This window comes from Choloepus didactylus, chromosome 10 (assembly GCF_015220235.1).
Source record: "Choloepus didactylus isolate mChoDid1 chromosome 10, mChoDid1.pri, whole genome shotgun sequence".
Taxonomy (NCBI): Eukaryota; Metazoa; Chordata; class Mammalia; order Pilosa; family Megalonychidae; genus Choloepus; species Choloepus didactylus.
The window spans coordinates 38348497-38374101 of record NC_051316.1 but is presented as its reverse complement, the minus strand read 5'-3'; the positions used below and the strand labels follow the sequence as shown (position 1 = coordinate 38374101).

At 37.6% G+C, this 25605-nt stretch overlaps 1 protein-coding gene across 1 annotated transcript in view; it reads right to left on the bottom strand.

Moving 5' to 3' along the window:
• Positions 1–25605, bottom strand: part of GNAQ (G protein subunit alpha q) — a 307686-nt gene that overhangs the window by 91464 nt on the left and 190617 nt on the right. The window lies entirely within an intron of this gene.

The window sequence follows — 25605 nt, the reverse complement described above, 5'->3', positions numbered from 1 at the left end:
AAATTATATACATATAAATATGCAAATAAACAAATATAATAACTAATTATATTGGAAATCAGAGGCAGACGGCTGATAGTTTAATGAAACAGTCCTGAATTTGTACAGAAATAGTTGAACTAGGTTAGTGAATGGCTAGCATGATCACATGATGGCCTAATTATACATTTCGTAAAGGTTTAAGCAGATAGAATTTTAATAAATTTAATCCATTTTAGGCCCTGCCTGTGTCTGGTTCCCAATCTTTACCTTCCTTCTCTTTTCATAAGACTAATCTTGATTCAAATAAGATTTTAAGAAACCCAACCTACCAAGGCTGAAAAAAATCATCTTTCTTGCTACTTCTCCTCTCCCCTTGAAAGTCAGATCTAGTAACTGAGAAGCCGTAGGTCCACCCTGAAACCCAGACTTGGAAAATAGATCCTTGTACTTAGTCCCTGATGAGGCAATCTGTCTTGATATCCCAGCAGAGATCCATCAGTCTGGGGTCCTGTTCCAGATTCCAACTCTAGGTGGGGTCCTACCTTAGTCATAGTTCCCTGAAACCCACTTTTTAGAAATCAGAGTATCACCTGCTCCTGGAATCCCCAATGCTGTGTGCTCTGCTTGCCTCAGTAGCATCTGTTACTCCATGTTGAACCTCCTGGGAACGGAAGAACTGTATTGGACCCATCTGCTCTGCCTTCTGCACTGGACCTCCTGGGTCTCCTCCACCCTGCCCAACACCAGCAGGTTGTCTGTCAGGTTTCAACCCCTCCTTTTCTGCCCTTGCTCAATGAATAGGAATAATTTCTGATTCTTTGTGACAATGATTGCCCTTGGTATAATCCCAAATGATTCCCCACTACAGGATTTTCTTGAGGATTCTGTGGTTCTTGGGGAAAGGGCAGATATGTAAAATGGTTTACTGCTGGATATACTCTAGCAACCTGCTTTTATGTCTGAGTCTGCTTCTTAATAGACTTCGATCCAGAGTAAGTTGCTGAATCTCTGCAAATATTATTTCCTGGTGGGGGACATATTGCCCCACCTGCCTCATATGGCTTTAAGCAAGCCAGTTATAATACAATAGGTTGGTGGTTCTCAAAGGGTGGTCTGCAAACAAACATGATCAGTGTCTCAGGGACTTTTGTTAGATATGGAAATCCTCAGATCCTACCCCAGATCTGCTGATCAGAAACTCTGGGAGGTGAAATCCAGCAATCCTTTTAAGGGGTCCTCCAGATGATTCTGATGCATGTAAAAGTTTGAGAACCACTGTAAACTATAAAGTACCAGGCAGATGCAAGATTTCATGATCACAATCAAATTGCCCAGATGGTCATAGAATTGCTACTAGAGACTAAAGAGGCTCACAGAAACAACAGTCACTGCAAAGCAGAAGTCATTAACATATGGTTCATAAGGGAAAGGAAGTCACTGAAATGAATAAAATGGGCTGGGCATAGGCAATAGGGAGTGATGGAGACTGTGGCAAACTGAGAAATTCATGCCCCAATTAAAGAAGGCAGCTGCTATTTAGCTCCAAGTGTTGCCATTGTTAATGTAAGCCCCTTGTGGCCAGATGTTCCAATTTTTCAAGGGATGCCCAAAACATGGATGCTTCTGTGAAATATCCCTAATTTTAAATCTTAGTCCTATACAAGAACTAAGACTTAGTCCTATACAAGATAAAGTACATCTGTGCCTTTGTGGAACTGTGGGCCCCTCATGTGCACCATTTGTTCTAAGATTCTTCCCCATTTGTTCCTCGAATAAATTTGACCAATAACACTACATCCTGCACAGAAGCTGGAACGTGGTAGCAGGACACTAGTTAACATATAGTAATGAATGAATAATTTTCCAGACTTTCATACAATAATACTTAGACAAACTATTAGACTATCCAGGAGTAAAAGTTATGCAACGACATAGGTAAGTGTAGGTAGTTATTCTAAAATGAACTCAATACTCACTACTAGGCCAACCATGTCATTTGGAAGGTGTTCTGTTTCTGTTTCAGGAGGAGCTTCTGCCAGCGAAAACAGTTTCAACATACCAGACACTTTTCACTATTATGTTTAAATGTTTATTGGACACCCAATGAGGTGCTAGGCAATATAGCAATCACGGAATTAGACAGAGTTCCTGCCAAGAGGGAAAGAGTCCATATAGATGGCAACCAAACAAAGCACAGGATTATGTGCTCTGGGAGTAGGAATAAGGAGAAATATTTCCATCCTTTAATTCCGGTTGGCTGTAGGGGTATTTAAATAAAGACAACATTCCAAACAGTGTATAAAGTTGTTACTTTCACAAAAGGCCTGCTCCTGTTAAAATGGCACTACTTTCCACTGCCTGAAAACTCCCATAATGTCCCATTTCCGTCTATCTCTGCTTGCTTTTCCTTCCATCTGGAATACTTTCCCTCTTCCTTTACAGATCTTCTTTAGCATTTGTTCAGGGGCTGTATCATATGTCATCTCTAACAGGAAGCACTTTCTTATTTCCCTCCTCTTCAAAAAAAAAAAACAAAAAAAAACTGTGATCCTTGCATCCTTTGATCCACAGAACTTCTACATTTTGCTTTATGTTAACAGTTATGTCTTGACTCATTCTCCTGCTAGATTGTATACTGAGAGAAGGGGCTGAGGCTTACTAAATATAATTTCTTTTGGGGCCCAGCACAGAGCGAGTGAGTATGCAACAAACATTTGTCAAATTTAATTGCATTTTAAAAGTACATATAAAGCATAATAAAAATGTGATGCCAAGTCAAAGTCAGTTTCTCAAGGAAGTCTTCCATGCAATACACAGAACTACATAATCCTTACAGCATTTATATCAGTAATTAGTTCACATGTATTAGTGTGATATTTATTAATATAAAGTATAAGCTCAGCATTTCATTATCTGGACCTAGTAAAGTATTTCATACTGGTAGAGACTCAATAAATATTTATTGAATGAATGAAAGATGCAAGGGAGGAAAGAAGAGTGGAAACTGTACTAAGCTGGAAATCAAGACATTTATTTACCTTTGAGACCTGGCTTTAGCCATAACACTAACTGGCCTTAACACTTAGGAAAAACTATTTTTTAGAACTTAATTTTCCTTGTTTTAACCAGATGAGGCAATTGGATCAAGTCATCTCTCTAAGGTTTCATCTAGCCATAAAACTGTGCAATTGCATATATATAATAAAAACATCTACAATGCACAGAACACCAAGGAGTCATGGCACTGGCCCTCTGGGAGCTACACTGTCATCTGGCGAGACCAGACCTTGCTATTTCAAACAGTATCTGACAATAAAGGGCACAGTACAGTTAAGTATTCACATGAGCAAGCAATGCTCCGTGAAGAATGAGCAGCAGAACTCAATAAGGACTGAGATGGTCAAACGAGGTGTCAGAGAGAAGAAAGGATTTAGCCGCCAGGTGGAGATGAAGATGCATAAGGCTTCCAAGGAAGAGTAGCAGCCCGAACAAAGGTTCATCGGACACAGGAAACATGGTGCTTTCTTCCGACTATGAAAAAGCTCGTCCAAGGAGGATGTTTCACATTGATTCTTAATTCAAATTAACCTCCATAGTAAAAGCTATAACATTAGTCTTAGCGATGAAACCATGATTCAGCAGTCAACCTCCACCGCCTATGAAAGAATATTGCCCTCGAAAACATGCAGATCACCATGCTGCCTTCGCACAGGTCAGAATTTCTAGATCACGTTTACTGCCTCCTAAACATCATTGTTTAATTCCATCTTTGCTGTTTTGGAAAATGACATTCAAATATAATCAACCATAATTTGCATATATGTAAGAGCTTTCATTTGAGGTTTGCTAAGTTATTTAAAAACATGGCAGTGCTTTACAAAACATACACAGAATTTTTTAATTGCCTATATAAATGCCCCCAATTGCAGTGGTTGAAATCATATCAACTTTTTTTTGGAAAAAAAAGTACTCTATATATGAAGAAGAAATATTTTTCAGTATATTAGACTAGGAAGATGAATTTGACCCTTTTCTATTTGTCCAAATGTCAAATGTTAATAGTGGTAAAAATACAAGTAATAATGCCAAATTAAACAATTACTAATGAAAAAGACTAACTATGATGAAAAAAGTCACTTCTAATAATCTTAGAAATAACAAGTCAATTACAATTGACTATCCGTTTTGTTTTGAATACCGTGCAAAGAAAAGCAAAACAGGTATGAGTTAATTATACAAACTACATGTGAAACATAATTCTATTTCATTTTAAGTTACAGTTGAGCACACTGGATGGAAATATTTAATGATGAATGCTAGCTTTCAGAATTCTTAGTAAGCCAGTGGCAAGCCTTGGAGGGAACACTGCGGAAACTAAGTAGCTACTCTCAGCAACTTTGGCCGGGTTGTAGGGAAAGACCACATGAAAACCGCAGGATGTGCAAATGTGGCAATGTCTTGTTTTCATTAATCCGTGGTCATAAAAATCAGGTAAATCTGAGATGTGTGGATATTTCCATGGTTGCTTCTGCCAAGGGAAACAGGAACTGAGTTCTCATCGTAGTTGGTCTTAGCATGCCCACAGAAGATCAAACCTTCGGGTAAAATAAAAAAGATCTTGTAGTCACTCTGGAAGGATTTTCAAATACTAATTAACAGTCCAAGGTGGCTTTAGGCTGGAATGTCACACCTATTCGGGTTCCTACACTCCAGAAGTAGAAAACCAAATGTTAACCTCCACATTTGTTGAAGCCCTTAGATGCAAGTATTCAACTCGTTAAGAGTCCTCTTTTTGAAGAGATACTGGATACACACAGAGGACCTCTGAATCAGAAAGAGTTGGAACCACCGTCAGGGAACCGAGGCTGGCATCTTCCCATTCTTTAGGGGGTGTGGGGCTTATTTCCATTTCAACATTTGACTCCAAAGAAAAATTGCAACCTTCTAAATAAACTGTGAGGGGAAAAAAAATCTCAGCCTTGTTTTTGCTCAAAGGAAGTAGAGTAAAATGATGGACCTGGGATCAGATTGCTTGTGTCATAATCCCACCTCCACCAAGTGGAGTGTGATCTTGGGTAAGCCATTAACTTCTCTCAGCCTCAGTTTCCTAATTACTTCACTTTCCTAATTTGTTAAATGGGATAATAATAGAATTCATCTTAGAGGATTTAATGACACAACACATACAAAAAAGTTAAAGGGTTTAACATATAAAACTAGTAGCTATTTAAAAAGCAAAAGAAAAGGAAAAAATAGCACAGAAAATGAAAAGTATGGTACGTACACCTACTGGCTCTTGGGTCTTCATTTCCCCAAATGTGAAATAACATTCTGGAAGTCCTTGCTGGACAATGGGTCTCTGAGTCTTCAAATCTGCAAACACCCCTGTGCTGGTTTGGATGTATTATGTCCCCCCAAAACACCATGGTCTTTAATGCAATCTTGTGGGGGCAGATGTATTCAGTCTTAATTAGGTTTGAACCTTTTGATTGAGTATTTCCATGGAGATGTGACCCACCCAGCTGTAGGTGATAACTCTGATTGAATTATTTCCATGGAGGTATGGCCCCGCCCATTCAGGGTGGGTCTTGATTGATTTTCTGGAGTACTTTCAAAAAGAGCCACACAGGTCCAGATGCTTCTTCAGCCGAGAGAGACATTGTGAAGATGGCCACTGAAAGCTGACGCTGACGTTCTGGAGAACACCATTTTGAAATACAACCTGGGAGCAAGCAGATGCCAGCCACATGCCTTCCCAGCTAACAGAGGTCTTCCGTATGCCAATGGCCCGTCTCTGGTGAAGGTACCCTATTGTTGATGCCTTAACTTGGACACTTTATGGCCTTAAGACTGTAACTTTGTAACCAAATAAACACCCTTTATAAAAGCCAATCCATTTCTGGTGTTTTGCACAACAGCAGCATTAGCAAACCCAAACAAAGCCTTAGCATAAAATCTCCTATAGAACACTTGGACAAGAACTGTCATTTCTGACTGCTTTGTCCTCTGACTTTATCACAACACCAGTGGTTGGCCTTCTTTCAGGTGTGTTATACACACAGCAACTATTGTTGTTGATGATGTATCTTTTTTTGAGCCTTACTGCATAAATAACAAAGAACAGCAAAGTCACACTTAGCTGCTGCAGGCTGGGTACTTAGTGGGTGACTCATTCCCTCAGAACAGCTCTCCGCACTTATGATTCAAGCTTGTGGCTCAGCAAAATTATAAATTACTATGTCATATAGCCCTTTGAACTGCCCGTGAAGATTATAAACCTGTGCATGGACTCTTTAGATGGTAGGAATCTACTGATTCTTTTTGGCCTGGCTCCCATGTCACACTCTTAACCCAGGTGTTAGATGGAGACAATGGAATCTCTCACTGGATAATGCAAGAACCAACGTAGCAAAGAGGGACAATTTGAACAATAGCATGAGACCAAACGGGGCTTCAATCATAACTCTGCACACATCAGCCCTGTGTCTCTGGCCAAGTAACTCAACCTGACTGAACTTCAGATTTCTCATTTACAAATAGGGATAATAGTTCTTTGTAGGGTTGTTAGGAAAATTAGAAGGGATGTTAAATGTTGAGCATTGTAATTCCTATGAAATCTTGTGGTATCTCAAAATTACCTTGAATAATTAATCATTTCAACAAATATTTATCTACTGTGTTTCAGGCAATGCACTAGACACTGATAAAGCAGAGAATTTTTGTTAAATAAAATGTTCTAGATAGCAGAATAACAGATAAGAAAATTTATTAAACTGTCACATATTATTCTACTTTAAGATTTTATAAATTGATTATCACATTATTAAAATTTGCTCTTCAATCATTAGACTTTTTTACTTTTGATCTCTGTTATGGTATTCATCAAGGTAATCAATGACTATAAAGTATACTGCCTTTCCCCAAAAAGCATCTACGATAAATACATTTCTTTTGTTTTTGTTTCACTATATGACTCTATTTGCTTATTCTGACATTAGTAGATTCTTTCTTGGGTGGAGGAATACTCATTTATTGTTTAAAAGCACTTTCTCTTTTTAAAAAAACTCAATCTCTCTCTGCTCTACCTCTGTAATTTTCCACGTAAATATTCTTCTTTTTAGTTCTCTGCTTACCATTTTCCTTTTTCATGTTTGCCTGCCATGTCACAGTTTTCAGAGATCATTAAACAGATGTCTCTACTGCAAAACTCTGAACCTTTAATGGGGTAACAAATGGTGCCAGGAATCCATGAGCACAGATTAGGGTTGGAGATAGTACTGTATTTCACAAACTTGTTTGACCACGGAAGCTTTTTCCTCCTTAGCTCAGTTCAAGGACCAGTGTTTTCATGGAGCACATGTTGAAACACACTGACTGGAGACAGACACCCCCAAAAACCAACTGGGGCTGATGTGCAGGAACAAAACAACTAGTTGATTGATTCTCCCTGTTTCCTCCCCACCCCCTGCTTTAAATGGATTCACATCATCTTCATTTTTGAGATCATATATTCTATGTGGTCCATTTCCTGATATTACGTCTCAGAAAAAACCTAATCACTTTAGCTTCTTTGTAATGCCCGTGCTCCTACAATCTTATTAGCCAGAGGAAGACACTGCTGTTGGTTTGGAATTTTATTTTGTTTGACAACAGGAAGGACAGATGAAGAAGATGCCCTTCCTCAACTCGGGAGACTCTAAAACAAAGCCTAAAAACCAACAAAACAAACAAGCCAAGTTCCTTAGTGAATTAAGACCCAGATGGACCAGGCAGGGTGTGTCCTGACCACTGCAGCTTCAGGCGTGCAAGCAACTGTGCTCAGGAGAACTGAAAATGAAAGGCTGACTCTCCCAGAGCCCCGGGGAAGGAAAGGCGCGTATAGAACAACTAGCTCAATTCAGAGAGCAAGAAACCCGTCTCCTTTAGTACAAATGTAAAAAGGAACAACAGCTAAGATGCCTATGAAAAAAGATTAAAGAAACATTCAGAATATTGAGCAGGAGGAAGAAGGGAATAAGAGAGCCACATCCCACCAGGCATGCTTTATTTGTAAATAATAAATTATATAATTTGTCACTTCTAATATAGACCCAAATTTCAGGATGATTACAACTGTAAAAAAGTTACTTGGATCAGCGACAAGAAACCAGTAAATTTCTCTATTAAGAGTGTGATGGTATAATTTACTGTTGTACTTTTGAGTATGAAAGAGACTACTAAAAATAATATTATTTATGCTTTGAAATATCTATTGGTCAATAGTTTTATTAAATTGGTTTTATTCAAAAGTTATTTTCAAATATAAAATTATTTCTAAAAATAAGACTTTCATATATCCACATAGGTTAAAGTAAAAAATATAACATAATCACAAGAGTTTTTCTTGGTACACTTGTGTACTTCAGTCATGTTTGTAGCCATATCTGTTTCTAATATTGCATCACTGACATTATTTAGAAGCCTGTGTTTTTTCAATATGAACATATCATACTTAATTATTTAATAAAATTGACTGCAATATTCTTCCTAGTTGCATTTTAGGTTAATAAATTTGAAATTAACATTTTTCAGTTGAGTCCTTCCCTGCAGACTTTAATAGTTTTCATTCAGAAATATTCTCTCTGTGGGGGCTGAGGGACCTGGTAAGCTTAGAGCAAATTTCGCTTAATGGAAGGTATTCTTATTCTATTTGTTTTTCTAATAGAAATATGTAAATATTTCAGGTCAAATACTTTCCCAGCAAACTATCTATGTGTGTCAATTCAGAGTACTATTCTTTCACAAATACTTTTAAGAGACAAAATTCATCAAATAAATCATCTCTACTTATGATTCTTTGGAATGTTTTGCCAAATTTAGATGCTACCAAATCAGTGGTCTTCTCAATTCATTCTGTTTTGGTACAGAATATAAACTCAGCCAATTAAAGTTAGAAGCACCATAAAAAGTTTCCCACCAATTACGATATTCCAAAGTGCAGTCAAACCCTAACCTTTTGAACTCTCAATATTTAATTTGCACAAATTTCAATGTTTTCCGGCTTCTTAGCTTTGTCTCCAATAATATTAACTTGCTGATATTTGAGGACAATTAATTTGTTGAATATTTTGATTAAATATTTCCAACTGCTTTTGAACAAAATGCAAACAAAGTTTAAAGGACAAGTTTTTTAAGCCCAGTGCTATTGGCAAACATTGGTTAATTTCCAAAGCAGTTCTTCAAAGACTCAAGCATTTCTAAAACCCTCTTGTAATGAGCAACAGAGAAAGCACCTCCTGCCAAATCCAAATTTTAATAGCTTCATCACAAAAAAAATTTGAGTTCAGTTACTCTAACAACAACTTCTATTTTGATTAGCAGATTATTTGCAGCTTGTTTGAACACAAATATGACTAATTGTGAGCCCTAACTCATTCCAAATACATTCCTGCCCCATAGATTTCTTAATTTAATATGTGTGGTGCTTTACCTTGATACTGTGCTCTATTCAGAGCAATACTTGTATTATTACCAAAATACAATACTTTCATCTTCAGTGTTGACTTTTAAAACTGCCTTTACTACAGCATTCAAATAATAGCTGTTTCACCTTCATCAGAATGAAATTCCAAAACCTTTTCCTGATTCCATGAATTAAAGGGGAAAAAGTCAAACCATTAATTGTTTGCAAAGTATTTCCTCTGTTAATGGAGCTAACACATTAACAGCAATTTTTTTGTACAAGCATAAGAAAACTTGGAATAAAGAATGAGTTAAATTAACTTGGAAGAAAAGTCATTTGATTTAAATGAAAAATCATGCTTCACAGAGTGATATGAAATGTACTTTCTGCTGTTTCATGAGCTAAAATATCTTTGAGCAGTCATCTGTAAATTGCAGCATGTTTGAAGTAGATACGGATACTTTTTCAGCAGATCTGTGCTTCTGGATTTTCTATGGTTGGTGATACCATTATGACCACAATGGTTAGATGGGAAATTCCCACAAACATTTTTGTACAGATTACACATTATCATCAACTTTCCTGAGAAACAGAAATGAAGCACTAAATTTCTTATTAAACATGCATTTTCAGGTTGGTTTTTTTTTTTTCTTAAAGCTTATCCTGGCCCAACGGATTTATTGCAAAATAAGAATATTAACAAACAAGAAAAAAAATAGTAGCAGATTTATACCAAATAATAAATAATAAAACCATTGTAGCAAAACTTTTGGCAAGACCGCTTAGCTTTGATTTTCCATGCACACATTTCACATACACTTAAAATATAATTTCCCACTGACCCTGTCCAGTGATGGTCTGGTGTCTTGGTGGATCTCACAGCCTATAGACCAGAAAACAGCTCGAATGGCTGAAATAACAAGTGGATCGTAAAGGCATAACATCGCATGACTTTCTACTCTTGAAACTGGAAGGGGTTGGCTGTCCCTAGTTACTTTTAACTGAGTTTACTCCATATGAGCAGTGCCTACTGTCTTTGAAAGGCAGCTGCAATGGCACTGCATCTGGGAAGGAACTGAAAAAGAGTAGTGAAACATCTTTCAACTTTAACCAAGTGTTCAAGTAAGGAATCTATCCAACTACACAGGCAGAATCTGGAAATCCAAAGTGAAGGTCTGTCAAATCCATCCTGGCTTATTTTAAAGTAGCTATTAATAAGAATATTTCATTAAAAAATGAAAAACTGGGATAAATTCTAATCTAATGGAACACTGGGACAAGAGGTGCAAACCACAACTGTCTCAAGCAAACTGGGACTTACGGTCAATCCACACAGTGGGAGGACTTGGACAAGGGGAATCAAGAGACCCCAAAGCAAGATTAGGGTTTGCAGACCTACTTGGTCTAGTATAAACACTTTTTTTTTTTTTTTAAAGGGTCAACATCTACAATTGAGAGTTTTCCCATTAAAATAACAACAACACAGATTTCTACCTACTCTTGACAAACTCGAAGATCCAGCAATACTGGGCCTGTGTTCCAAGAGAAAAAACAGCTATAGCTAAGTAGACTATTGAGCACCCCTCACTACTGTCAAGGATAATGGGTACAAGGATAATTATTTATGCTGGTGAAGAGTATGCTACATCCTACAAAGACATAAATAAATAGATATAAATGAATGAATGAAAGAGAAAATGAGAAAGGGAGGAAGGGAAGGCGGGGAGGAAGGGAGGGAGGAAGGAAGGAAGGATCCAAGTACAGAACCTGACCAGCTTCACATTACCTGCTAGCCCTGAAGTAATTTAAGTTTTTACCTCCCTTCTCTACAACTTCCCGCAAAGATCCATTCAAAAATGTTACAACACCTGGGAATCTCCAATGTGTCCCTTTTCACCAACCCCTTAATTTATGTCCAGGAGCATAAACTCTTAAAGTATACCAAACTTCAGATGCTTGTGTATGAGTTTCAGTACACACTAGTCTAACCAAAGGGACCAAGCCATGCATTAGGCACCAAATGGTACCGCATATTTGAGTGGTTCGGACAGTCATTACCTTTGTAAAGTATAATGTGCAGTGGATAAGGATCTCTGGCTTTGGAGTCAAACACTGAGTTTAAACCCTGATCCTGTTTACTTGCTGGGGCCCTCTCCAAGCCTCAATTTCCTTATCTGTAAAGTGAGGTTCAGATAATTACGTCACAGAATTGTTGTAAAGATTAAATGTAATACACAAATTTTTTACATAAAAATACATTTTTTTTATTTTTTTACATAAAACAGCCCAGTAACAGCACACAACAGCCCAGTAAACAGAAGCAATTTTAGTTTGTACTGCAGATATGATCCAAGGAGCATGGTCATGAAATATCCCTACCTAAACCTTTCTATGGGAGTCTACCTTGAATTCAGTGACCCAATTCTTTGAGGGTATGAACTTTTTAGGATCTGTTCCAAAAATTATAAAACAATCTCTGGTGTCTACCAATATGTTATGGCACTATCAGTTTTACCACTTAAGGAAATACTATTTCAAATTCTAATTAAATTATGGGTCATCTATATGACGATTATAGTGTTCAGTGGTGATTATTTTACAGTTCCAATTGTTTTCAACTAGAAGCATGTTGTCTTTAAATGACATTTAAAAGATTTTTCTCCACAGAAGAGCCTGAACATTGTTATACAGCATTCATCTCAATGTTGAGTTTTCAAAATATACAATGCCAACGTCCACAACCTGACAAAAACCTTGTCTGAGACACCCAAATAGATTTGCATAAAGACTTTATCAGATATTATATATCCATTTGTGCTCTTCCCCTTAAATTCTGATAGACTTTCCATGAAAAGCTTAAGTGTTTGGTGATATAGCACTGATCACGAAACCAAACAAAACCAAATCCACCTTTATATAACTCAGAAAGACTTAGCAACTTGAATTACTTTTTCAGAAGGATAAAAATGCATTTTTGTCCCTTTTATGTGTACTTAGTTATGTATCTGTTTTTGAAAAGCTTTCATATAATTTCTAAATTTAGTTCCTACTTCCTTTTTATTGTGTCATCTGAGCTACAGACCATCTCTGATAACACTCTAATCTTCACTCCAATGAACCTACATGGAAATTGCCTCTCAGGAGGAAGATAACCTTTTGCTAACCTCTTCTGTGCTTGCAGACTAGTAGTGTACTGTACAGCATGAGATGGCCACTTCCTTCCTTTCTCCAGTTTCTATGGACACCACCTACATATATTTAAATATTTTAAAATTTCCTTTAGTAGGTGGTAGGAAATATCAACCTCTCTAGAGCATTAATATCCTTTTATTAAACTGACATTTTGATAGGAAATTATGAATTAAAGGAAAAATTCACTTCTTTAACCTATGGCAGAAGATGAGGGGAAAGGAAAAAATAGCAAACAAAAAAGGAAAAAAGAGAGAGTTGGTATACTGGCATGAGGTTGAAAACAACTGCACACATATAGATAGAAATTTCCTAATCATTTGAGTGGCTTAATTGCCATTCTACGAATGTACTCTTCTCTTTTGCTTTCCCTTCATTAATATCAGATTTAAGAAGGATAAATTAGTATAGAGATTCAACATTTTTTTTATTATGAAGCAAAAGCTTCAAGCAATATATTCAAAATTCCAAGTAGAAACAATCTGAATGTGTAGCCAGCAAAAGAAGCACAGGAGCCTTACATTTATAAAGGAACCCAGTAGTCATCAATAGAAACAGCCCCTAATTTAAATGCTAAGTCTCTACCTATATATCTGGCAAAGAAAGGATTTGTAGTGTGGCCTGAGTCTTCCCTGAATCCCCTCCATTTCAGCCTTTCCCTGTATTCTTATCTTCCCAGGATATTTATAGTCTTCAAAAAATACTCACTGGGCACCAAGCTACATATTGCCTGATACTGCTATTTAACTGCTCTATATGTGAACACAGAATTTGCAACAATGCTACAAATTACTTTAGGTAAGGGACTATCTAATGTTTCTTGTATTTCAGCACAATGCTGGTGTCTGGATTGTCATGCATCCTTCTGATGTATTTATTGAGAAACACTATCTGCCGAGAGTGAGGATAAGAAGGTGTAATGACCAGAAGTGGGGGGAGGAAGCAACCCTGCCCAGAAAGTTGGAGGCCTGGCTGAGCTTCTGCTATGATGTGGACAAGACTCTTAACCTTTATAGGTTACGTTTTCCCTTCTGTAACTGAGTAATTGGATTAGATAGTGGTTGGATCCCCTGCCCTAATGATTATATATACACACATAAGCAGGGGTGAAATTGAAAATATTCAGCCAGTGCAATGCCCTGGGCACTGGCTTAATCAGAACCGAGCAGGGGGCCTGGCCTTTCCTTGCTGTGCCTGGCGTCAGCCTTTAGCTGCTGGCCTGTGAGGAGGCCAGGAGTGTTCCAAGATAGGACCTGGGCTACTGGGATCACTCAAGGAGCTTGGGCGAGTCTACAACACTTTGATTTTTCATATTTTAGCAATGGTATAGCATAATCAATGTGTAAGAGCTGAATAACAGTTCAACCTATAAGTAATACGTTAGCGTCATAAATGTGTTAACTGTATTAAAGAGTTGTTATTCTTATCTGATGGTGCATAATTGCTTCTAGGGCTGGCAATAAAATGACAACCGAAATTCCCACCAATACTATCATTGATGTATCTTTTTGACTCCACTCTCCCTCATACTTATAACTCAACAGTTTCTGAGGAAGCCATTCTGTAACTCCTGGCTTCTCCACAATAGCACTGGTTCATCTTGCAATGAGGAACCCAAACCATGTTCTCGTCCCTTCTTTGCTCAATGAATAAAACAGAAGGGCTGAGGGAAAAACCCTAAGTACTATCTTGGTTTCACAGATGGGTAAAGTGTTGTTTTTGTTCATAAAATCCTCTGTGACATGCAGCAGCAATAACCATTCTGTCCAGGAACTTCAGGCCCCTCTCAACGTGGCTGCAGCTATGTGACCTGACAGCAGGCTGGGAGCCCGGGAGGACGAAAGGGAGAAAGGCAAGGAGGTGCTGATGCAGGCCTTGTACTCAAAGTGAGGTCCAGGACCAGCAAGTCCTCCTCACCTGGGAGTCTGGAAGAAACTCAGGCCTTTAGGCCCCACTCCAGAATCATGAATGGCACCCACAGTTTAACAAGATGCCCTGAAGATCTATGTGCACATCAAAGTTCAAGCAGCACAGATGTAGAAAGTGGTTCTCACACTTGCCTGAACATGAGAATCACCTGGAGAGCTTCAAAAACCAGTGATGTCTAGGTCCCACCCTTGGAGATTTGGATGTAACTGGTCTGGAGAGAGGGCAGGACATCTGGGTTTTAAAACATTCCCCAGGTGATGTACTGTACAGCCAAAGTTGTGGGTCATGGGTGCAGAGTTTGGTCTCCAAAGTAGGGGGCACAAACCATCACATTTATGTGTTTAATCTAAATATGAGAAAGATATGAAGTCTTATTATGTTTACTGTATGGAATAATAATGGCCCCTCACCTTCTGATGGCTGTGTATACCTGAGGCAAAGGTAGGAGGTTCCTAGGAGGTCTTTATTCCATTGTTTACTTTCGCTGAACTTTTCACAGACTGCTGCATATCTCTGTTAATGCGTTCTCAGTGTTAAGTAATTTGCGGATTCTAATATCGAAAATACTAGAATCTTGACAACAGTTTGTAATAAGAAGAGGAATAATCATGAAAATATTTTGTGCCACAAGAGGTTTGCTGGCTATTTGATAGCAAACTACTTATCAGAATTGTGTATCTTAAAGATGAGTTACACATTTTTCTTTTACAAAATGACAAGTGTTCCAAATATTCTGACCTTTTCTTGCTCATGACAAGGGGCTGAAGGAGCAGCCTCTCTGGCAGATATTTTTGTAAAAATAAACATATTTAATCTGTCCCTTCAAGGCAAAAGAGCATTTTAACAATGAGTGAGAAAGTGATTGCTAGGAAACTTGTGCTGTGGAGAGGGCACTTTGAAAGGGATGTTTGGAAATGTTTCCATGGCAATGTGATTTTGCTATCAAAACCAATGTAAGGTGTTAACGCTGAGAAAAGAAAACTATCCTATACGTGTAAACTTTTTAAACTTGGGCACAAATCTTTTAAAGAAAGAGTTTTAGTTGGGTTTTTAACCCATTTGTCAAAAATTAAAGTCAACACCTGTCAATTAGTTTGCAAAACCAGCTAACATCAGCAAAGATGGAAATTTACTAGCAACACTGCACCAAAAACCTTTGTGTAATTGGTGAATGGGACTGAAAAATGAGTATAATAATTTAGTAAGCACAGTCAACAATGTAGTTCCTTCTGCTTATAGCCACATGTCTTTGTGTGATGTCTTGTTATTTTTGAGACATTAAAAATAAGTATCGAGTTAAACTGAATTTAGAACTAGACCACTGAATTACTGTCACAAATAATCAGATTTTAAAACATTAAAATGTTTTATATCAAAAGGAATCAAAAACATTATCAATAATAATTTTAGTTATTGTCTCTTGACAAAATTTTTATTGATGGAGTACCCGATAAAAAAAAAATGGGTCATTCTCTATTTAACAGACTACCCTGAATGTTTAATATGCCATTCCAATATCAGATGTCTATAGTTAGGAGAGAGGAAGCATGCACAGCATACTGCAGACATAGTTGCTGGTTACCTGTCAGGTTAGTGATGTGGCAGGGGAAGCTGAGGAAAAAGTAAAAATTCTGTCCTAGAGAGTGAGCCATGAAGAAACTTCTGGAACTCTGGTTAAGATCTGTTTAGAGATCAGTGATCAAGTTTAATTGCTATAGTTATCAAGTATAAATTTCACCAGCTCAAAGAACTTGGGGAGAGATTTTTGCCTCATATTTTTATCCTCCTAATGTCTCACACTACGGTTTTGATATGGTGGATGCACAATAGATGCTGTTGACAAAGCCAGTTTTTTTTTGGTGGAAAAATTGTACCATATTAGCAGGATCCATTTCCACTAATGCAGCATAAAATCACCATTCATATCATTGATAATGTGTTCAGATATAATATCTATGGTGGTCAGCCACTGGGAAGTGGAAAATTATTAATTAGTATCACTGTATTATAAAAAGCCTGTTAAATATAGTACAGTGGAAAACTACTAGACAGTGTTCTGAGAACAAGAGGACACTTACTTTCAATGTGTTAGAATTATCTTTTTCACACTCCATGCACTAATATTTGGTTTTGTTGCTAGAATCACTAAATATCCTGATCTTATTGTGCCTACAAAATACCCATGTGACATAATGGAAACTTATATAGAGATTGCATATTATATGATCACTGAAAAATGGTTCCTTCTTGTGTGAATTCTTTCCGCTTCTGTGAAATCTTCCCCTAAAAAGCAAATGGATGGCTAGCTGCCAATCAGTATTTATGAACATTTTTGTGCATTCATATACTTTACCTTCAGTCTCCTAAGAGTGTCTCCAGGGACCTAAACTAGTTGTATGCAATTGCCCTAGCCAGCTTGCCTCTCAGAATGCATTAACCAGCAGAAGAATCTTCCCTTGGCTCAGTATCACGTGTTCCTTTCACCTGAGGTGCCTGTGCCCTGGGTGAGTCTGAGGATATAGCACATGTAGGTCAAAGGCATCCTTCAGAGAGATTTAAAATGATCCCAAGCCCCAAGCATCATTTGGAGAACTTTTTTTTTTTTTTTTTTTTTTAATTTCTCACTGCTTTTCTATTTTTCAATATGGGGTGCAAAAATCTGAATTTTACTAAGAAAAAAGTCCCATGCTTCTTAATGTTTCTATTCAGTATCCATCACATACAATTGTTCTACTCATTTTATCGGAAGTATCTTTTGCTCCCTGCTTGTGGATTCATAATGCAGAAGGGAAAACGAACAAAGCAAATTCAGGCTAGGCCTTACCAACCAGTACGTTTTATTTTCCCTGAAATCCAGATGTCCAATAACAAAGCTCTTGCTCCAATTATTCACAACACAATTTGGTTTGAAAATGATGGTCAGACCAGACATCCTGCTCTGCAGAACCACATGTACTATAGGTGGGAGCCCTGGGAGGTGGGAAGAAATTGATGCAGTATAGCTGGAGGAGGATTTGGGCAGGAGATGCCTGGAGTAGAAGTACATGGTAACAAGATACTTTAACTGGGGAAGTGAGAGACCACAGCATCTATAAAGTTAATAAGAACATACATATTTAGAAAAGCACCATGGAAACCCCTAAAACCAGGATCTTGGGAATACCCAAGTCTATAATAACAAGATGGTATTGCTTGTCTCCCTCCTTGTTAAGGCTAACTGAATGCATATTTCCCAGTCTTTCTGAACTAGACGTCACCTGACATTATTCTTCACACAACTCATGGCATATTATGGGTAAGATACTCTATGTCATATCTAAACACCTACTTTGTGCACAGAACGGTGACAGGCACTTTAGGAGATGCAAATGTTAAGTGAGTCCATTATGAACACAGACAGTAAAAAGAAGGAATCCGGAGAAGAATGCAGACAAGGAAGGGTTCGATTAAAAGTCTTCTCAAAATTCACATACCAGGGATAGATGTACATCCTGCTGCAAGCTATTCACACGACTAATTCAACACTTAAAATCCTTGATGCTGCACAGGAGGAAGCACAGGGAGCACAGCCACTGTCTACCCCTGTCAGGTTATTCACTGCACACAGCACGAAGCCAAGGGGGTGGGTAGAAGCTGCACCCCACCACATGCACCCCGCCAGGCACACGCGGCAGTGTCCACTCACAGCGAGGCCTTGTCTGTGTCACACGAAGGCACTGCTTGCGCTGAAGACAGGCCCGCAGGGAAGGCTCCAACTGCACCAGCCCAGAGATATTTCTCTCCTTTGTACTTTATAGCACGTGCCACACAATTTAACATCTAATTACATATTGCCCTGTGCTGTTCTTGTTTTATCATTTTTTTTAATATCACCTCCCAGTTAGATCTTCCCTGCGGGGTAGTAGAATGCCTCTCCTTTGGGCAGTTCAGTCCCCTAAGAGGGCTCCACTGTTAGGTTCCGAATGTCTCCGTTTCAGGGACCTGTCCAGGCAGAAGTACAGAGTAAGCAACCGGTGAGTTGGTACCCAGCCGCTTAACGTTAAAGACAATCACCCAGGGCGTGTGGCAAAAACTTCTCGTGCCTTTCTAGGGGATATCTGGGGTTAGCTGGTTCTCACCTCTGCCTCTGGCCATGTACAGACAGAAAAAGTAAATGTATATCCGAGGCTTGCAGTTTAGTTTCTGCTTCTATGGAGGCTCATGCTGAAGAAAAACTGGGAATTCAGACATTTCTTTGTAAAATATATCTCAGCCTAGCCAGCTTGCCTCTTAGAAATCAAATATCTCTCAAATAATTTACAATGGCTTTGGAAAGCAAGTAAACAAGCTCCATTTGCTCCTCAGGCAGTGAATCTGGTCATACACACACCTATTTTTAATCCTGCAAACTACTACTAAGCAGACAATTTGCTCAATACAGCAAACTGCAAATGTTTCATGTAAATCCTACAGTTGCCACCATTTCTTTCTTTTGTAGAAATAGACTATACACAAGGAGAAGCTGATCCAATAGTTAAAGTATGAAAGTCTTGGCTGTTGTAGAAAAAATATTTTCTTCCAACATCTAGGCAAAGACAGTTTCCAAAATTCCTACAGTCTGATAAAATTAAAACCACATGGAAAATGGTGTGGAGGGTTTTTTTTTTCTGATTTATAAGGAGAAAAATATTTTGAAATATGTAACAATACATTTAGAACCTGGGTATGGGGTACCAATGAACAGTACCAGTTTTTTAAATTAAAATTTGAAATTTGTGTTAAAACAGATAAGTGATAATAGTTGGAAATAATGACCTAGTGGCACATTATAGCTCTATTTGTATCTGCTGAAGTAGTGAAAGCATTTTGAGATTTTCGTTTTTACCCCTTAAATGCATAACAGGTAGCTCTGATGGAGGGACCTCGGTTACAATATTTCACACTTTCTCATTTTTACTCCCCTATAGTTAACAACTATTTTCAAGACACACTGGCTATTGAAAGATTACTTAGGACACACAATGTGAACTGTTAAACAGAGGTGGTATATCGCTTTTTTATTCATTTGTTTAAGGTTTGTGATTCTCAGCAGATATGATTTTCTATCTTCAGGTTAACTACAAATGAGATTCCATGACTTGGATGGTTTATGGTAAAGAATTTTTAAAACTGGGGGCTGCTATTTTAAATACATGATAACGCTTTCTTAAAAACAAAACAAAACAAAACAAAACAAAAAAACCCCAGAAAACTTGGGTTGATTTTAGAAAGAATTGCAAACTAGTTTGAGGGCAAAGCCTGGCCCAAATTTGCCTAAACTGCCTAAGGCACTCTGAGTCCGGGCTAGACCCTGGCCGGAGCAAGGAGGTGTTTGCAGGTACTGGAAAGGTAGTGAATTCTGACTTTTGGACAAGATTATCAAGAACTTAAGTTCTGTGCACCTGATAATGAGAACAGTCTCCAGAATGGACAAACTCCCTGTTCCCCTACCTCTACCCTCCCACCCTATCTGCTTTTTAAGTTTGTAAATCTATCTAGGGAGATGGGATAGATCTACTTTGGGGTCCTGGCATTAAAAGATTTTTTTAAGAGAAAAACACAGGCAAGTTCTGTTGTCCCTTTTGATGAGTTTTCAGCTTCAGATTAGCAAAATAACATATTGCTGGGTGATACAGTACACTTTTCAGTTATGTAATTATTAAGCTCCCACCAAGAAAATACAAATAAAAGAATTTATGCACTCACTACCAACCCCCTTAGACTAGGATGACTAGTGAGAAGATGAAATTTAATACAGTCTGGGGGAGAGCTTTCAGTTTAGAGGAAAAGATTTAAAGTACCAGGATAGGAAGATAATTTTTACAGTGCCATTTTGACCCAAAAAGGAGAAAAAAATTTATATATTATAAAATTAAATATGCATAAATATCTCGAGGAGGGACACAAAAATGACTATCATTGATTGAGCACTTACTCTGTGACTGGCAAGCATAGTTCTAAGCCCTTTACATAGAGTATGCAATTAGTCTTTATAACCACCATATAAGGTAGGTACTATTATTAGCCCCATTTTACAGCTCCAGGGAATTGTTAAATAACTTGCCCAAGGTCACTCAGTTTATAAATGGCACCAGTCAGGCTGGCTCCAGAGTGCCTGCATCATAATGATACACTAATAGTGGAGCCAGGAGCCAAAGTTATTTGTCTACGTATCTTAGATAAAGAAGTTAACAATTCTGAGTTATAGGTAAAGTGATTGCAAAATAGTAAGATGGGTTTAAGGCACAGAGAAAAATATTTTAAAAATCTGAGATCTGAACACTCACACTGAACTTACAGCTACAATAACCAATGTCACAACCAGGCAGCTGTATTCGAGGAGCTACGGTTGAAGATATGGGAGTGGACTAGAAGCCATTTCCCTCTATGTACGCCTCATTTCCTGATCTCCCTGATTACAGGCCCTTGGATCTGTCAAGACTCCCTTCCCTAACTCCAAGAAAATACAATATCCTTTTTATTCCCTGACTCCACTACTCGATCAAATTCTTGAAGTTAGAGGGAATAGAAAGTGGTAGCCTTCTTTTCCCTATTTTCAGATTTTTTTTTCACCAGCAAACTTTCTGGTCTGAAATGTGGATATGCTCATGTAGATTCTTCAAAGCAGAGAGAATACCATTGTTTAGGCAGTGTTATTCTGTTTGAAATAATCTATTTCATTTCTTCTTTTAAATATACACTGAACCTCCTTATTGGCCTTAGTCTTCTCCATAATAGTTATAGAAACAGAAGTCATGTCTGCAAAATAATGAGGGAATGTAGCAAAAAGATTCTCAATAGGCAAGACAGCAGAGAATTGTACTCATCAGCCTTTCTTGCAATAATAAAAACAAAACTATAGTCGACTTGAGAAAAGAACTAGTAGTAAGTCCTGTATCTACTAAATATAGAACTAAAATTAAACTGGAAATTATATTTATGGAACATATTGTTAATATTATTCATCTTGATAGTGTAAAAATAATACTGTAACCATCAAATACTGAAAGGTGGGTAAAGAAGAGATAGAATATAAAAGTCTTCTGATTTGCTGCCTTTTACTACAGTAAGTAAATAAATGTGACCCACATTGAAATGTACAGTTTAAAAAACTAAAATGATTTTAAAAATTATGATCTTTTCTATTATCTTTTAGTTACAGAATAATCTTTCAGGAACTAATTTCCTTTGTGAAGAAATGTATGTCTGAAATTCAGTGACTTTTTTTTTTAGACTCTCTTCAATTTCTTTCTGTTCTTAGTTTGAGTAAAATTAAGTTAAATAATTATATATACAATTTTATATTCTAAGGCATAACTTAATCAGGCTTTCTATCTGCAATGATGTTCACCAAATGCTGATGACAGCTGTTTCTCAGGGGTAGAAATATGAGTGACTTTTTAAAAGTTGTTTCTTCATAATGACTGACTAAAAAAACAATGATATGTGTCATTTTTCAAAAGAGTAATAAAATCATTATTCTCAAAAAAAAGCATCACAATGATTTATACGTATACTGACATGAAAAGATGCTACTAATACATAAACAAATTCCCAAAAGAAATATAACAAAACATTCAGGTTATATCTGGGCAGTGGGAACTATATGACTTTAATTTTTAAATTTATCTTTACCAGCACTGTCTGATTTGTCTACAGTCGCATTAACCATGCAATTTAATATAAATAAATGTACACATTATTTTCAGAATCTTAACAATTTTCACTGGGATGTAGCTCAATATTTTTACGGAATTTCTGCAGAGAACAGGATTTCTAGACAGCACTTTTGACTTTAATGAGGAAAAAAAAATCTGCTGTAAAAGAACTCTTCAGTTATGAGGGATGACTTTAGTAAGAGATGTACATGCTGAACTTAAATGCTGCCCCTCTTTATAGTCATCTTTGGGTCCATACTGGTGGGCTTGGAGAATGCTGCTTTCCCTTTTCTTGCTGCTCTAGAACTTCCATTTCTAGTTCTCAGGCTGTATTTCTCTTTTTTCCCCAGGCTTATTGGTGGACAGAACCAAGCAGCAATAGTAGAAAATGAATAATCAAAATCCACTGTATGACCCTGGCATTAAGGGGTTGAGAATGCCTTTTTGACCAAATAGGAGAAAAGAAAGGCAACAAAATAAAGTTTCAGTGGCTAAGAGATTTCAAATAGAGACAAGAGGCTGTCCTGGAAGTTACTCCTATGCAAGCTTCAGCTAGATATCCCAGATGGCCACAGTATGATAAGCCCAAGCCAACAGTAGTCCCAAAAACTCTAACGAATGCCTGGGTCCTTATCTGAGACTCTATAAAAGTTTCACTCACTAAGTTTATTCTTCAGAAACTTAAATCCTCCAGAGAGCTCCTATGCCAGCAAAGTCCCAAAACCCAGGGGCAACAGCCTCTTTAAGAACATCAATCAGTTGTGTCCCCTTTTCCCATAATGTCGACACCCCTTTTCAACATGAACAAGTTAGGGTGTCACTGCCTAGACATCCCTGAAGATCGGGAAAGTGATTAAACTAGAGGAAGGGGTAGCAACAGACAAGGTGGAATTTAATAAAGGATTATGAATACTAAATCTCTAAATAATTCTCTTTTTTTAGTTGTTAGGGTATTAGAATAGCTAGAAGGAAAGAACTGAAATGGTGGAACTGTAACCCATAGCATCCTTTGAAATTTGCTATATAGCTACTTGTTGAATTGTAATTTGAAAGTTAACATCTTTTTGTATACATGTTATATTTTACAATAAAGAAATAACTGAAAGTATGATACTGTAACCCATAACATTCTTGGAAATTTCCTATGTAACTACTTGTTAAATCGTACTATGAAAGTTATCACCTTTTTGCATGTATGTTATATGACACAAGAAGGAAATAACTGAAACTGTGGAACTGTAGCCCACAATATTCTTTGAAATTTGCTCTCTAACTACTTGTTAAATTGCACTTGGAAAGTTATCACTTCTATGTAAATATGTTATATTTCACAATAAAAAAAAAAATCCACTGTGACCACGTATTAACCAAAACTGGAAATCAGACTTGATTGATTAAAAGTGGGAAGACCTCATCAAGAGTCTGGATTTTTACAGTAAAATGGGCTGGTCACTCAAATATTGCTTTCAGACTGCTTCATTAGCTTGTTTGAAATAAGATAATTAAAGAAGGACTGATATAATAATTTCTGAATGGACTTGAATCTGCTCTCCCTAAATCATTAACCGTTTCTCAACTCTATCCAGAGACTATGAGCTATATCTAAGGTACCCAAGATCCTACGCTGGCTATACTGGAGGAAGAAGAGTGAGGAACTTGACACTTCCAGATTACACAGCCTTCATATTCAGGCCAAACTCAGCTTAGGATTCCTCATCTGCTTTTATTTTAAATACAGTATTCCTAACAAAGTTCACATTTCACTTTCCAATCATGTGCTGCATCATGGTTACTGAAATTGTTCTGGAACTGCCAGGGACGACTGTAGGCTTCAAGTGATGCCTGCCCCAAAACACCGCTTGAGCTACAACCTAAACACGGCTCCATGAACTGGAGGGAACCAGAATGCCAGGGAGGTACAGTTTTGATGGCTAGATTTGAATCTACTTTATTTGGAGGAAACACCTGATTAGATTTGTGTGTGGCCATGTTTTCTATCTAAAAACAACTAACTACTTTTCTGTTTTGGTGGGTTAAAACCAGAACGTTGGTCTCACCTCTCTGGTAAGAGTAAAAGAGCTGGAAAATATATAAGGATTATGTATTTAATTAGAATATTGACCAAAAAATGCCTTCTTTATTACGATAGCAACCCTGTGGCCAATTTAGGATGATAGAGAGCTTTGTTTTTTAACACTTCTGAGATTTCTGAGAGGGCCAAGTTCAACTTCTGACTGTTTTGTTTTCTTCACCGGCAACTGGAGCATATAACCTTGCCAAATGACTCAGTGATTCATCTTTAATTCATTTTTCCTGTCTGGGAACCTGGACATTTTTCTCTGCAAGTGCTCAAGAAGCACACATGTATCATTTTTAAAGAAAATTTTACCATTCTTCCTCTGCCATTTTGGATGCATCGTGCACTCAGCAAATGGTTGACTGAATAATGATTTTTCTTTTTAAAACACAGTCTGGGATATAAAAGAATCCATGTACTTCTACAGAGAACTTTATCTCTTTCTTAAAACAAAAAAACAAAACAAAACAAAAAAAACAACGGATGATTAGCATGGAGGTAGATACAAGGTATTGTCTCTGTTCTAGTTCTTGGATTGCATGTTTAATGCAGATGTGTACATTTTATTATGCCTTGTAACTCAGGCATATTTTGTTATTTTAAAACAAGAAAAAAAAAATGATTGGATGAATTACCAGGCTGCCATTACTAATGTTATACTCTAGGTCATGACCATGTGCCAATCTCAAGGTGGGGGGTGAGAGGGAGATGATTTGGGCAGAGACTTTGAGTTGGCAGGGGCAGTTCCTTATCTCTGAGCCCACTGTCACAATTCATCCTCTTCCTTTCCCTTCAGGACGCCTGGACTGGAGAGAGAACAGGGAGGTGGGCAGGGAAAGCAGGTCAGACACAAGGAGGATGAGCTGAGCTCTGCACAAGCAGCATGAACTCTGGTCTGGGGAGAGACCTGGGGTAGGGGGAATGCCACTCTTCGCGGCAGCCACAGAGCTCCATCTTTATTACAGGTGGACACTCACACCTTCGACCTCATGCATTCATAGTTTAAGAAAAGCTCATCCCAACCAGAATAGACTGAAGTGTGCAAACACACATGCACACACACACACACACACACACACACACAGAATTTTCAATAATATTTTCTGCTTCCTTTTGGAGTTTATGCTGACCTATAAAAGAAAAAACTCTCAGTACACATAACACATATATTAGAGAACCTTTCTTAACTGCTTGTGGTGAGAGACAGGCATTAAAAATAGACATTGGAAGCATTTAAATAAAAAATTATCTAGCATCTCACACAGGAGTCAAATTTTGCATTGACATTTCCAACAAGGGCAAATGAGAGG